The sequence below is a fragment of the Entelurus aequoreus genome, linkage group LG07 (assembly GCF_033978785.1).
Source record: "Entelurus aequoreus isolate RoL-2023_Sb linkage group LG07, RoL_Eaeq_v1.1, whole genome shotgun sequence".
Taxonomy (NCBI): domain Eukaryota; kingdom Metazoa; phylum Chordata; class Actinopteri; order Syngnathiformes; family Syngnathidae; genus Entelurus; species Entelurus aequoreus.
Window position 1 is genome coordinate 52,393,053 of NC_084737.1, and position 15,107 is coordinate 52,408,159.

Below are 15,107 nucleotides of genomic sequence, written 5' to 3' on the forward strand. Positions count from 1 at the left end.
TGTCATGTCAAAAAGACAAAGGCGTGCAAAGCATCTTGGGATATGGGAGGCCACGAAGGATAGTCGCGGTGCATCCTCCGATTACAGGGAAAAGGAGGTGCTCATTCGTCGGCTGCATTTGGAGGAGCCTTCGAGGTTGAACGAATTGGGACAGCCTTCGCGCAGCATTGTGACGTAAGTGGCCTTCAAATTTGCCCTTCGAAGGATGCAGACCCTGAATTGGGACACAGTTTATGTCTCCTGGCTGGCCTGGGAATGCCTCGGGATCCCCCAGCAGGAGCTGGACGAAGTGGCTGGGGAGAGGGAATTCTGGGCTTCTCTGCTCAGGGTGCTGCCCCCGCGACCGACCTCGGATAAGTGGAAGAAGCTGGATGGATGGATGGTCTTCTTCTAAAATGTTTATATCAATCATCCAATTCCAAACACATGCATCATTTGCATTCCTAGTATGATGTTACTTTATTATTCCATTAAACCTTTTAACTATTTTTTTTAAACATTGTATCGTAATTAAAAATGTATCCGGCGACCCCTGTTTCCATCAGGGGGGTCGATGTGGACATGGTTGAGGATTATAAATACCTCGGTGTACACATGGACAACAAGCTGAATGGGTCAAAACACGCTGAGGCACTCTACAAGAAGGGACAGAGCCGCCTCTACTTCCTCAGGAGGCTAAGATCCTTCAACGTCTGTACAAAGATGTTGAAGATGTTCTACGAGTCGATGGTGGCGGGCGCCTTCTTGTACGCCGTGGCCTGCTGGGGCAGCGGGCTGAGAGTGAGGGACGCAAACAGACTGGACAAGTTGGTAGAGAAGGCCAGTAACGTGGTGGGAGTGGAGCTAGACTCTCTGGCGGTGGTGTCAAAGAGGAGAAGTCTAGCAAAGCTCCTAGCTATTATGGACAACACCTCCCACCCACTACACTCGGACCTTGCAGAGAGAATGAGCACGTTCAGTGGAAGGCTCAGACTCCCAAAATGCAACACGGAACGACACAGGAGGTCCTTCATACCGACAGCCATCAGACTGTATAATGCATATGTTCCTTGACTGCACTCAAATGTAGAATATATGTAGAATATATTTATATTATTTATATATAATATATATATTATATCCATCCATCCATCAATTTTCTACCGCTTATTCCCTTCGGGGTCGCGGGGGGCGCTGGAGCCTATCTCAGCTACAATCGGGCGGAAGGCGGGGTACACCCTGGACAAGTCGCCACCTCATCGCAGGGCCAACACAGATAGACAGACAACATTCACACTCACATTCACACACTAGGGCCAATTTAGTGTTGCCAATCAACCTATCCCCAGGTGCATGTCTTTGGAGGTGGGAGGAAGCCGGAGTACCCGGAGGGAACCCACACAGTCACGGGGAGAACATGCAAACTCCACAGAAAGATCCAGAGGCCGGGATTGAACTCACGACTACTCAGGACCTTCGTATTGTGAGGCAGACGCGCTAACCCCTCTTCCACCGTGCTGCCCTAATATATTATATAAATTATATTATTTATTATTATTACTGTCTATTGTGAGTGAACTGTGGTGCTGAATTTCCCCCAGGGATCAATAAAGTACTTTCTATTCTATTATTTTCTATTATATTCTATCCTCCAGTTTATGGCTATTATAAGGCTTGTTGTCAGAGGATATGCATTTTTACAGCGTGTTTCCAATATATTTATTAACTGTTAGTAAATTCAACAAAAACTACAGGTAGCAATAGTGACCGTTTTCAGGTGGTGTACTAACAAAGAAAAAGAGGAATTATTAATAATGATCACTTTGGCATGTGTCGTAATTGTTACTTTTGTTTAGATATTTTTCACAACTGTTCTGTTGTGGTAATATATGTTGTCAGTAAATAAAGTGTCTGTAGATCAAGTGAAGGTTCACACCTTGTCACCCCTGGCCGACCTGGTATCGTCGCTGACACCAGTCTGCAGACGGCGAGACAGACAGCGAACACCTCCCCCGCTTCCCCCGGCACAGTGGTGTCGTCTGCTTGTAGTCCATATCCGTGTTGACAGGCGAAGCCGGAAGCGAGGCGTCTTCCCGGTTGAACTTCACTACCCACAACCCCCCACTACACATCAACTTACAGAACTGGCTCCTTTCGGCTCCGGGAGTGTTTCTCATTTAAACAAACAGTACCGAAGATGGCGGAGAGTTAATGGTGGAGAAATATTGATCCGATACGTCTACGAGGTAAGTCCTCCTCGGGTGTTTGTTAACGTTCAGACACGAATTTACCTTGTACTTTGCGTTTGGTTTGCGATGCGATAGAGGGCAGAAATGTAGTCCTCTTGACTTGGTTTCCCTGCGGCAGTGCACACAAATTAGTGTCGTTGCGGCGCGGAGGGCATAGTGCACGCTCTTGTAAATGACACTAAACATGTGTGCTTGGGAGATATGTTGTTCGGGATGAATTATTTCAGTTTTTGTGTCTTTATTTAACCGAGCCAACTTCACGCAAGCGGTGTAGTTCACACAGGCGGTGAGTGCTTCCGCTTAATGTGTGGCGAAGTTGAGCAGGAGTACGTTTGATTTCCGTTTGAAGACCCACGCGCACGGACACATGTTCACGTGACACCACCGTGACAGGTGAACATTTCCGCCCGCCCCGGGCTGGACCGTGATGGTCGGCTGGCAGCTTGCAGACAGGCTGTGCGCGACGTGATGGAGCCAAAAGGGTTTCATCGACACGATCCGTGCACACATGCCCGCGCATATGATGCATGATGTGCATTAGGAAATAATATCAGTGCTGTCTTGCACTGGTTCAAGCATGCAATGGATGGCGATGCTGTGCTGTCTGGAGCGAGTTGGTAGTGCCGCACGGTGCAATAATACAAAAAAAAAAAAAGTGCCTCTGCTCCAAAGTGCATGTTTGTACATTTACCCGCGGGGGGTTTAAGTGCAAATATAGAAGGTGAAAGAGCGAATGTGCTTGTTTTTGGTCCTGCTTGTGTTTGCCATCTTATCCTCCGTAACGCGTCTCGCTTTGCAAATCTGCAGGGGGCAGCACTGTAGCCGTGCACGCACACTGCACTGCTCGCTGCTGTCTGTGTGCGTGTTTACGCGTGTAACCCTGTGGTGGAGCCTGTGAGCCCACTTTACATAGTGGAAGTGAAATGCATGCAGTGTGCCTTTACGTGCGTGCCATTGTGATCAGGTGGAGCAGACAGTTTAGCTTCATTGCATTAATTTTTCCTTTTAATGCCGAATGCTGTGGTTTAGCAGCAGGTTCATAAAGTGCAACTTGCCTAAATGTGTTGTATGATTAGGGATGTGCACTGATCAGGGTATCGGCTGGTTTTCTTGAAAAAGTATGTGATGCCATTGCCGATAATCAGTGGCCTAGTGGTTAGAGTGTCCGACCTGAGATCGGTAGGTTGGGAGTTCAAACCCGACCGAGTCATACCAAAGACTATAAAAAATGGGACCCATTACCTCCCTGCTTGGCACTCAGCATCAAGGGTTAGAATTGGGGGTTAAATCACCAAAAATTCATTCCGGGCGCGGCACCGCTGCTGCCCACTGCTCCCCACTGCTCCCCTCACCTCCCAGGGGGTGAACAAGGAGATGGGTCAAATGCAGAGGACAAATTTCACCACACCAAGTGTGTGCGTGACAATCATTGGTACTTTACTTTAATTGTCTTTAAATGCCGATCTCAAACACCGATCCCCTCCGGCTGGCAACAATTACTTTTAGTCCCCTGGCTGAGAAGCTAGTAGAGGCTGAGAAGCTAGTAGCTAATTGTATAGTGTGGAGCCGCTCCCCTAAGATAATAATATAATAATATAATAATAATGGATTAGATTTTATATCGCGCTTTTCTATTATTAGATACTCAAAGCGCTCACAGAGAAGTGGGAACCCATCATTCATTCACACCTGGTGGTGGTAAGCTACATTTGTAGCCACAGCTGCCCTGGGGTAGACTGACGGAAGCGAGGCTGCCAGTTTGCGCCTACGGCCCCTCCAACCACCACCTATCATTCATTCATCATTCATTCACCAGTGTGAGCGGCACCGGGGGCAAGGGTGAAGTGTCCTGCCCAAGGACACAACGGAAGCGTTTTGGATGTCAAGAGGCGGGGAGCGAACCTGCAACCTTCAGGTTTCTGGCACAGCCGCTCTACCCACTACGCCATACCGCCCCAATAATCGCGTCCATTACGCAAATGAACTGCATTTCTTAGTATCTTAAAGTTAAAGTACCAATGATTGTCACACACACACTAGGTGTGGTGAAATTAACCTCTGCATTTGACCCATTCCCTTGTTCACCCCCTGGGAGGTGAGGGGAGCAGTGAGCAGCAGCGGTGGCCACGCCCGGGAATCATTTTGGTAATTTAACCCCCAATTCCAACCCTTGATGCTGAGTGCCAAGTAGGGAGGTAAAGGGTCCCATTTTTATAGTCTTTGGTATGACTCAAAGGAGAACTACACTTTTTTGGGGGAATTTTACAGATCATTCACACTCCTTATGTAGTACAAGCACACATGTTTTTCTTTTTTTAATGCATTCTAACTTGTAAATAAATGCGAGCAAAAGTCAGCTTAGAATGGAGTTTATGGGAGTCGCTCTATATTACCTATAACGTGCTTTAAAAACATCCAAACACTTCCATCAACATTTTATTTACATGCTGTAAGTATATATGTAATGTAGTAACAGGCACATTCATAATATGTACTATTTATGTATTTTGCTCATTTTAAGCATACAGCGGCACATTAATTTTACAGATGCATCACAACGGTCACATTTTCCTTCAACTACGATACTGACTACAACTCACTGCAGACTTAATAAGAGCCAACAAACATAATAAACCATCACTTACTGTACAAGGTCTGATGTGATGCCGACTGTTAGGATGTTGCTATATTCCTGTTTAGATGAAGAATGACTCATGAAGGGTTAAAAAAGGGTGGGTGCAAACCAGCGTCTTTTGTGTGTCTTTCTCACCATCTCTGGGTCTAAATTGGTGAGGTGAGAAAGCAGCTCACCAGCTGATGATATCAATACAGCAGCATAAGGAAGATACATCTCTTTGATCAATTCACCGCTAAATGTAGCTCCTTAACATTAGCGCTTATAATAACAGTATTGCTAATACTTGGTTAATATTCACGTCATGAAATGTAAATGGAGTATTGTTGGCGCTTTTTAGATTGTTATTTGTTGGGTTTTATGGTCAGAATAGATGCAATGATGTCATGGATGATGGACTTTTATTTATGTCTATTTACGAGTTCGAATGCATTTAAAAAAAAAGAAAAAAAGACACGTGTTCTTGTTTCTCATTAGGTTTGTGATATATAGGCTGCATTCCAAAAATAGTTCAGTTTAGAGCTGCAGCTATCGAATATTTTAGTAATCGAGTATTCTATCGAATATCCTGATTGATTAATCGAGTAATCGAATAAATACTTTTTTGTAATTTTTTTGTAATTTTTTATTTTTTGTCCTGTCCAGCTTCTCAGGCAAATCATATTGTTGACGTAGATGCCCATATCGGCTGTACAAATTTACTTTACAAAAGAGAAGTGTGGGATACTTCTCTTGTTGCCTTTTTTGTATTTTTGACTTTATTAAATGGATTTATATTATTATTTGGTGCAGCCGGGCAGGAGCAATATTTTTTCTTAATTAAGGTTTAGTTATACATGTTAAGATGTGCCCTCAATTATTGCGTTTGGCCTAATTTTCTTTTATTTCCTACATGCCTGTTTTCATTATTGAAGGCTGACACACACAGCTGAAATGCGTCCGTGGTTGATTGTGCCAATTTGTGTGTGCTTAATAAAAACAGGTGCGCTCACAGCCCTATGTGCGGTGTGGTGTGACCGCATAAGTTCTTGTCTCTCGTGCGTTTTTGATGATTATTATACGGTGCCATTTAAATGGTGGTTTCTCCACGCAAATCCGCTGAGCTGTTTTCAACCTGCCAATACATAAACAATATAAAAAGACAAACCACTTAATAATGACGACAACAGTTTTACAGTTTAAGAATGCAATACAGTCCATTGCATTTTTTGCATGCAAAATAGTAATCAGTGTTCATTTTGCCATCATAACATGTTTAAGATGAAAACACAAAAAAATTAGTCCAAAATTAATATTCCCTGAGAAAGTTAAAACAAAAATATATTCTTAGTTTAAAAAATAAAACAATAACAACCATCCATCCATCCATCCATCCATTTTCTACAGCTTATTCCCTTCGCAGTTTTCATTATATCGATTGATTGATTAATTCATTGATTGATTGATTGAAACTTTTATTAGTAGATTGCACAGTTCAGTACATATTCCGTACAATTGACCACTAAATGGTAACACCCGAATAAGTTTTTCAACTTGTTTAAGTCGGGGTCCACGTAAATCAATTCATGGTACAAATATATACTATCATCATAATACAGTCATCACACAAGTTAATCATCAGAGTATATACATTGAATTATTTACAATCTGGGGGTTGGGATGAGGAGGGTTTGGTTGATAATAGCGCTTCAGTCATTAACAATTGCATCATCAGAGAAATGGGCATTGAAACAGTGTAGGTCTGACTTGGTAGGATATGTACAGCGAGCAGAGAACATAGTGAGTTCAGATAGCATAAGAACAAGTATATACATTAGAAATACATTTGATTATTTACATTTGGTTATTTACAATCCGGGGAGGTGGGATGTGGAGGGGGGAGGGTGTTAGTCAAGGGTTGAAGTTGCCTGGAGGTGTTGTTTTAGTGCGGTTTTAAAGGAGGATAGAGATGCACTTTCTTTTACACCTGTTGTGAGTGCATTCCATATTGATGTGGCTTAGAAGGAGAATGAGTTTAGACCTTTGTTAGATCAGGATCGGGGTTTAACGTGGTTTGTGGAACTCCCCCTGGTGTTGTGGTTATGGCATAAAAAGTGGATTAGGTAGTGCCTTTAATACTGCATTTGAAACGTGCAACCAGTGGTGAGTCACCACCAAGCAAAAACCGCGCATGCTCAGAAAAGTAGCGTCAGATTTATCGCCCGTCCGAGCACCCACTGGCAGAAATGTAGATCGGCGCCTATGCTATAGAGACTATAGTGGGTGCAAGTGCAAGCTATCCAAGTAGCATGTGGTTGCGTGACTTGAATAACTTTGCACGACTACTTTCGCGTGGTTACTAATGAAAGGTTAATTGAACACGACAGCTCGGATAGCGTTGTTAGCTTTTCAACACCTTTTGGCGGCATTTGATGACTTCTCGGGAGTGAAAGAACACATCCTGGTTATCATAATGAATAACATTTATTTTACTAACACAACTTTTGCGTTTACATTTGATAATAGATGACTTACCTTGCCTCTGGACGTCCCTCAATCGCATGCTTTCTCGACAGGTGCTGCAGCATCAAACTTGTTCTATTGTGGTATGCGAGCTCCATTTAGCAATGTTTGCATACGACTCGTTTTCCTTCGATTTTAGTGTGAAATGTTCCCGCTCCTCAGACAACTTTTGTCGCTTGTTTTGCTGTGGCTCTTGTCCACTGCTTTCTGCCGTTGCGAATTATGTTGGCGAAAAAGTTGACTAAACTCAAGCGTATTTAAAGGAGCGGTGTTGTGCAGTGCAGGGGGTGTATGATCTGACGTAAACACGCTGTGCAATACCTAAACAGTCCGTGTGAAACGTGAGCTTTGACTACTAAACGAGGCAAAATGCCGTAAAACAAAAAACAAAAACAAAACAAAGCTTAACGACGCCTCGAGGCAGCGAAATTTCCTCGAATATATTTTGTAATCAAATCACTCGACTTACTCGAGTAATCGTTTCAGCTCTAGTTCAGTTCCCCTTTAAGTATCATTATTAAGTAACAATAGCAAGTATTAGGAGGAGGCTAAACATGTTACACAGCGAGTGCGATCAGGGGTAGGCTTGTTAATAGCTAAGATAGCCGATAAAATAACTTGATACACCACCAAGAAATAAATGCTTAGCTGAATTTAAAAGTGTAGATAAAAGCGCGTTAAGCAGAATTTAAACAGCTTTTAACATGTAATTAAGAAGTGGATTAATAAGAGTTTGTCACGTGAGGGGGTGCGCTGGCTGCGCGGTTGTTCTTCCAATGCAACACGGACACTCCGGACAAAAACGTGAAGGTAAGAGATGATTTATTTACATAAATCATAGGCAAACAGAAAACAATCAAAAGAAAAGCGTGCCAAACGCACGAGAAGCTAAGGCTAACATTTAGCACAGAACTAGGACATGGAATAATCAAAAACTTACGTGGCATGAACGCGTGACAAACACAACGAAAGCAGGACGAGTGACTGGCAAGGGCAACTTAAATAATGCCTCTGATTAGCGCTCGGGCAGCAGGTGAGCGGGCGAGCACTAATCAGAGACCGGTGAACACAATAAGTCGCCATGGTGACAAAAGCAAACAAGGAAGCCTAAACGGGAACAAAAGAAGTATCAAAACTAAGAGAACATAACTAAACAAAACATGATCCGGACCACGGATCATGACAGAGCCCCCCCCTTAAAGACAGATTCCAGATGTCTAAAACACCAAAACAAAAAAAAACAAGGCAGAATCGAGAGCCATGGGAGGGCGGGAGGGTGGCCTGGCGGTGGGTCACCAGGCCAAGTGTCCCCGAATGCACCGAGGCAAAGTCAAGTGGCGGCGGCGAGTGGAACGCCGCTGCAGCAGGCGAGGCGGGCGACCAGGTAGCGGCCACAGCCGTGGTCGACGGGGAGGTGGGCGCGTCAGCGCCGTCATTGCAGGCGGCGAAGCTTGGCGTGATGGGTCGTGGCATGGCGAAGCTTGGCGTGGCGGGTCGTGGCGTGGCGAAGCTTGGCGTGGCGGGTATTGGCATGGGATGTCTTGGTCTGGAGTGTCTTGATCTTGAGTGTCTAGGTCTTGGTCTGGAGTATCTTGAGTGTCTTGGTCTTGAGTGTCTTGGTCTTGAGTGTCTTGGTCTTGGTCTGGAGTGTCTTGAGTGTGTTTGTCTTGGTCTGGAGTGTCTTGAGTGTCTTTGTTTTGGTCTGGAGTGTCTTGAGTGTCTTTCTCTTGGTCTGGAGTGTCTTTGTTTTGGTCTGGAGTGTCTTGAGTGTCTTTGTCTTGGTCTGGAGTGTCTTGGTCTTGGTCTGGAATGTCTTGAGTGTCTTGATCTTGGTCTGGAATGTCTTGAGTGTCTTGGTCTTGGTCTGGAATGTCTTGAGTGTCTTGGTCTGGAGTGTCTTGGTCTTGGTCTGGAGTGTCTGGAGTGTCTTGGTCTGGAGTGTCTTGGTCTGGAGTGTCTTGAGTGTCTTGGTCTTGAGTGTCTTGAGTGTCTTGGTCTTGAGTGTCTTGGTCTTGAGTGTCTTGGTCTGGTGCAGGTACCGGTGTCTGCCGTGGTGCAGGTACCGGCGTCTGCCGTGGTGCAGGTACCGGCGTCCGCCGTGGTGCAGGTACCTGTCGTGGTGCAGGTGCCGGAGATGGTGGCGTTTGCAAGCCCACCGGAGAAGATGGTGGCCATGAGCATGGCGGAGGCGATCTAGCTGGGGGCTGCGGCCTGGCATGCCGAAAGAGTGGTGGTGGCGGCCGGGATGGAGTTTGCTGCCTGGTTGGGCGCAGCTGGGGTTCTGGAGTGTCTTGAGTGTCTTGGTCTTGAGTGTCTTGAATGTCTTGGTCTTGAGTGTCTTGGTCTTGAGTGTCTTGGTCTGGTGCAGGTACCGGCGTCTGCCGTGGTGCAGGTACCGGCGTCTGCCGTGGTGCAGGTACCTGTCGTGGTGCAGGTGCCGGAGATGGTGGCGTTTGCAAGCCCACCGGAGAAGATGGTGGCCATGAGCATGGCGGAGGCGGTCTAGCTGGGGGCTGCGGCCTGGCATGCCGAAAGAGTGGTGGTGGCGGCCGGGATGGAGTTTGCTGCCTGGTTGGGCGCAGCTGAGGCACCCCACCAGCACATCTCCCGGCCCCAGCCCCCCCCTCAAGGGGCGGATACCAGACGCGCTCCTGGTCTGGAACAGTCTTTAAGGGTGGGTGGCGGAAGGTCAGGAGGGGGGTAGAAGCCTCCCCTTTAAATTGTCCAACTTGTCTTTTTGTATTCCCCACCTGATTTTGTGTGGGTGAACAAAAAGAAAATGTCCGTGACTTGGGCGGGGCTTGAATTTTCGAGAGCGAAACAGAATTAGGAAAAAAAAAATCTTGGCCCATGACGTCATCAGCAGGCGGCGGCGTGACGTCATCAGCCCCGGTCTCCTGCAGCTGACTGGAAGCCCAATCCATGAACTGCTTGGCAAAATCATGAATCGGATTACCTAACTTTGGCGGCGAGGAATACTGGTCTGGCTGCAACTTGCTTCGGTCCGGGGGAGGAGCTTGCGGGAGTGACGCGTTCTGACGGCGAGACGAAGCCCTTCTGGACGGCTTCCGCCTTTGCCGGCGCGTCCGGTACCGCTGTGTAGCGGCGATGTCTTCGCACCACAGGGAGTCGATGGGGATAAGGGAGCCTCCAGGTCCCCACATAAGGTTCGACCTCTCCTCCGTCGAATAGCGAAGAGTCTCCACTTTCATCGCTCGGAACATCATGCACGTACCTTCATCCATCTGCCTGTGGTCCGTTTGCGGAAGAACGGATGCTGCTTTCGTTCTGTCACGTGAGGGGGTGCGCTGGCTGCGCGGTTGTTCTTCCAATGCAACACGGACACTCCGGACAAAAACGTGAAGGTAAGAGATGATTTATTTACATAAATCATAGGCAAACAGAAAACAATCAAAAGAAAAGTGTGCCGAACGCACGAGAAGCTAAGGCTAACATTTAGCACAGAACTAGGACATGGAATAATCAAAAACTTACGTGGCATGAACGCGTGACAAACACAACGAAAGCAGGACGAGTGACTGGCAAGGGCAACTTAAATAATGCCTCTGATTAGCGCTCGGGCAGCAGGTGAGCGGGCGAGCACTAATCAGAGACCGGTGAACACAATAAGTCGCCATGGTAACAAAAGCAAACAAGGAAGCCTAAACGGGAACAAAAGAAGTCCAAAACTAACAGAACATAACTAAACAAAACATGATCCGGACCACGGATCATGACAGAGTTGAGAGCAGGGGTCTTCAACTTTTTCCAAGACAAGGTCCCACAAACTGATGGGGATCTTGGGAATCTTTTATACGATTGAAATTTTAATTTCAGTTTTATAAAACTGTTCTTTGAGTGCAATAGGAAACGTATGTTTAATGTAGCGTAAGATACATTAAACATCATTAGATAAACGTAAATAAAAGTCCACTTACAGCGGAGCCAATAGGAGCGCCACTATTATGCCCATAAAACCCAATAAATAACCATTCAAAAAGCACAAAAAATGCTCCATTTACATTTCGTGACCTGAATATTAACCAAGTATTAGTGATACTGTTATTATAAGTAGGGATGATACTCGAAACCGGTTTTCCCGGTTGTTTGATAACAAAAGAACCGAGTCCTCGGACTCGAATCCCTTTTTGAGAACCGGTACCCATTATCGAGACCACTATAGTAAAGAAAAAGAGTTGGTTCCTTATTCGAATCCCTCGGAACGAATTCCGTCCCGACCAGAAATGCGCCGTGTGACATCACAAGAAATGACGTCACGTAGCTCAGTCATTAGGCGCAGATAGGGAAAGCAGGAAAAAAATGGACGGGAAAAAGCGCTCCAAGGTGTAATAAAGTTCAAAACAAAAGGTATAATCCAATGAATAACTTTACTGAGAGATTTGAGCAGCGTACAAACACATGACGAACACTTATACGACCAACCGGAAACATAGCAACCAGGCTAGCAACGCACCTCCTTTACGGCAGCTGTCGCAACGTTCTTAAAGCAACCGCAGCACATACATATATATAGAACATATATGACATGATCTCCCTTTTTTAACTTTTGTTTTTCTTTCCTTGTAAACAAAACAAAATCACACTGTATATGTAATGTCTGTCTAATTATAAATAATGCAGACAAGCGTGTTGTTGGCTGAGTTCTTGACGTTTACTTTCACAGCGTGCTCATAACCTCATTCTTAGCTGCCGGGTGGTGACATGTAACAACACTTTTTGGGGCTACCGCGCATGCTCGTCACTCCCGTTGCATGCTGGGTAGTGTAGTTGTTATATTCCCTAGCTCATAACATCTTTCCCCCTATAAAGAAATAATGTTAACTCAAAGTGTATTTCTTTTTTTAGCTTTAACTTTTCATTTTTTAGCATTGTAAACACATTTTCAAACAACTTTTCTCTTCATAGAATTTTCTTTCAATAAAGAAATAAAGTGCAAAAATGTCAAAGCATCATAAACAGTTATGTCAAATAGCGGCAGAAGTGCACTTTTTGGAGAGCTGTATTATTTTCAGTTTTGTGCCCAAGGCACTGATTTTATTTAACACTATATTATTATTTATACACCTATAGTGATCACAGAGACAGGTTGTTTTTGTGTTACTGTATATATTTGTTTTTCTGAAAAATCCCACTTAATATACTTTGGGTAACAACAGTCAATATTTTTTTTTTTTTTTTTTTTTTTTTAGGGGGGTAACAGTCAATATTTATTTATTTATTAGATTAAATTGTTTTCTTATATAATAAAAGTGAGCTTTTGTTAAACCAAATATTGTGTTTTTTTTCCCCATATACAACAGCCTATCTGGACTCGATAAGAGAACCGATAAGGAATCGGTTCGATAAGAGGATTCGATAATAGGCTCAAACTCAATAATTTCTTGTCAAACATCATCCCTAATTATAAGTGCTAACGCAGACAAACTATTTATAGCGGCGCCGTGATCTCTTCCTGTGTCCTTATGTTTACATCATCGAGTGGTCGGCTGATTCCTCGTTTTCTTGCTCCCTGTAAGTTTATTGTAGATCATAAATCATGCATCTCACCTGGACAGAAGGTGGCTGAGGATATAATCCGACAAGTTGGTACATTTTGACAGCCATTTAGGACCTGGAACTGGCGAGGACGACACAAAAAGCGCTTGTTCCCCCCGCAAATTTATGTGAAATAGTGGAGGCATTAAACGAGTAGAACGAAAGTAAACCACATCAAATGTACTGTACAAAAATATAGACGCAACACTTCCCTTGCACTTCCCCTTGAGCAAATTCCATCTTTACAGGAACGCAAATCAATAAAACTGAACATATTTAAAGTAAACATTTTCCTGGCTGTGGAACCGAGTTGAACAAAATAAAATTCCTCCACAACTTCTACATTTTAAGTCCTTAATTAACTGTTTTTTGTTACATGCTGTAAACGCAGGCAGTGGCACGCCATTTGTGTAGTTATTAGCTGTATGAGCGTATGCTAATAATGATAACAGGGTAACGCTAAATCTGATGTGTTTGTGTCATCGACGTGAGATAAAAACAGACATTAATGAATTCATAGTTTAGTCCTACTGAGGAGAATATGTTTTTGACTGTTGGCCGCCGTGGACAAAAGGCTGACATTTATGTAATTTTTTTAATGTAAAAAAAATACACTTTGTTTTTAAATCATATTGTTTTGTATATTATTGCTTTAAAAATGTATTTACACTTTAGTTAAAGAAATACGAGCTAATATTGTCTGTTTATTTACATGGTATCAATGTAGAAATATACTGTAACACTCCTCAATCATCAGCCTTGAAGAGGTGGGAATCTTTGGGTACCTCACAATTCAATTACGATTTCAGGAGCTATCATTCGATTAAAAATCGATTGTTGATGCATCTTTAATTTATATATATTGATGCAGTTTGACATTTCTTTTCATTTCACTAAATAAGCATTTATCACTTGCAACTTAAAAAAAAAAATTTTTGAATAAGAAACAATTAAATCATTCCCACATTTATTAAATTAATACAAATGTGTGCAAAACTGGAACATAATCGGTTTCTAATAAAGGAGCTGGTCGGATCTCTCTGTGAGGTGGCTCGCTGCAGTCAGCCAAACTGTAGAACTGTCTGCATTACTTTATTTACAATAAATAAATCGATTATCGTTATTTGACGTTTACTAATAGATTCTATAATTGTCCATGTCCGAATTGCGATGCATCTAAAAATCCATTATTTGCTCCACCTCAACTAATTTGTATAAACTACCCTGAACTGTGAAATGCGGTGGAAACACAAATCACACAAGTCTACAGGAACTTAAGTGGAGGGTAGTTGAGGTAGTTTTTTTGTCATAATACAAAACAATCCATTTTTACGATGCAAACATTTACACATAAACTAGCTTGTAGCTGAGAACGGCGGAATTTGACAGAGTCTTGTGATTGGTACATCAGCGATACGGGCCGGTCCTCCTTGTTGAAGGGATAGGTGAATAAACCGGTACTCTGCTTGAAAGAGCTCCTGTGTGCCACTAAATGTGTGCATTGCTGACTGAAGGAAGTCTCCTGCCTCTATTTATCTGTCCATTACTATGTGTCAGATCGAGTTTGTCTATTTACATCTCTGTAAAATTTTCGCGAGGAATAGTTTTGACTGCACAAACTTTCACAGGAACTTTCCTATTTACCCTGGTAAATGAAATTCTACCCCGCATTGCCACCAAGAACTAAAGTTACAAAGAAACTTTTTTTTTAAAATCCTAGTATCTAAGTTGCACTTCAGAAGGTTCCTGCAGGAACTTTTGAGAGGCGGGCTGTGCTGTCTCAAGCCTGGTGTATTCTCTCGCGTCACTAAACTTGCGTAAGGGACGGCGTGGCGAAGTTGGTAGAGTGGCCGTGCCAGCAATCGGAGGGTTGCTGGTTACTGGGGTTCAATCCCCACCTTCTACCATCCTAGTCACGTCCGTTGTGTCCTTGGGCAAGACACTTCACCCTTTGCCTCTGATGGCTGTTGGTTAGCGCCTTGCATGGCAGCTCCCGCCATCAGTGTGTGAATGTGTGTGTGAATGGGTAAATGTGGAAATACTGTCAAAGCGCTTTGAGTACCTTGAAGGTAGAAAAGCGCTATACAAGTATAACCCATTTATCATTTATTTATAAGCAACGCAGTCTTCTCCCCTACCACTGCATCGCTTCCCACAAACCTTGCGTGCACCACCCAAATATCCGA

At 43.9% G+C, this 15,107-nt stretch overlaps 1 protein-coding gene across 6 annotated transcripts in view; it reads left to right on the top strand.

Annotated features, from left to right (window-relative positions):
- Positions 1–2,077: 2,077 nt before the first annotated feature.
- The window catches only part of LOC133653993 (nuclear receptor coactivator 3-like), a 153,090-nt gene continuing 140,060 nt past the window's right edge, over positions 2,078–15,107 (top strand). For 3 of the 6 annotated variants that reach the window (XM_062053900.1, XM_062053902.1, XM_062053899.1), the window contains exon 1: positions 2,082–2,225. The gene's annotated coding sequence lies outside the window, so the exon portion shown is untranslated. Of the gene's footprint in view, positions 2,226–15,107 lie in introns of all 6 variants that reach the window. The other 3 variants (XM_062053898.1, XM_062053903.1, XM_062053901.1) reach the window with 2 other exon arrangements.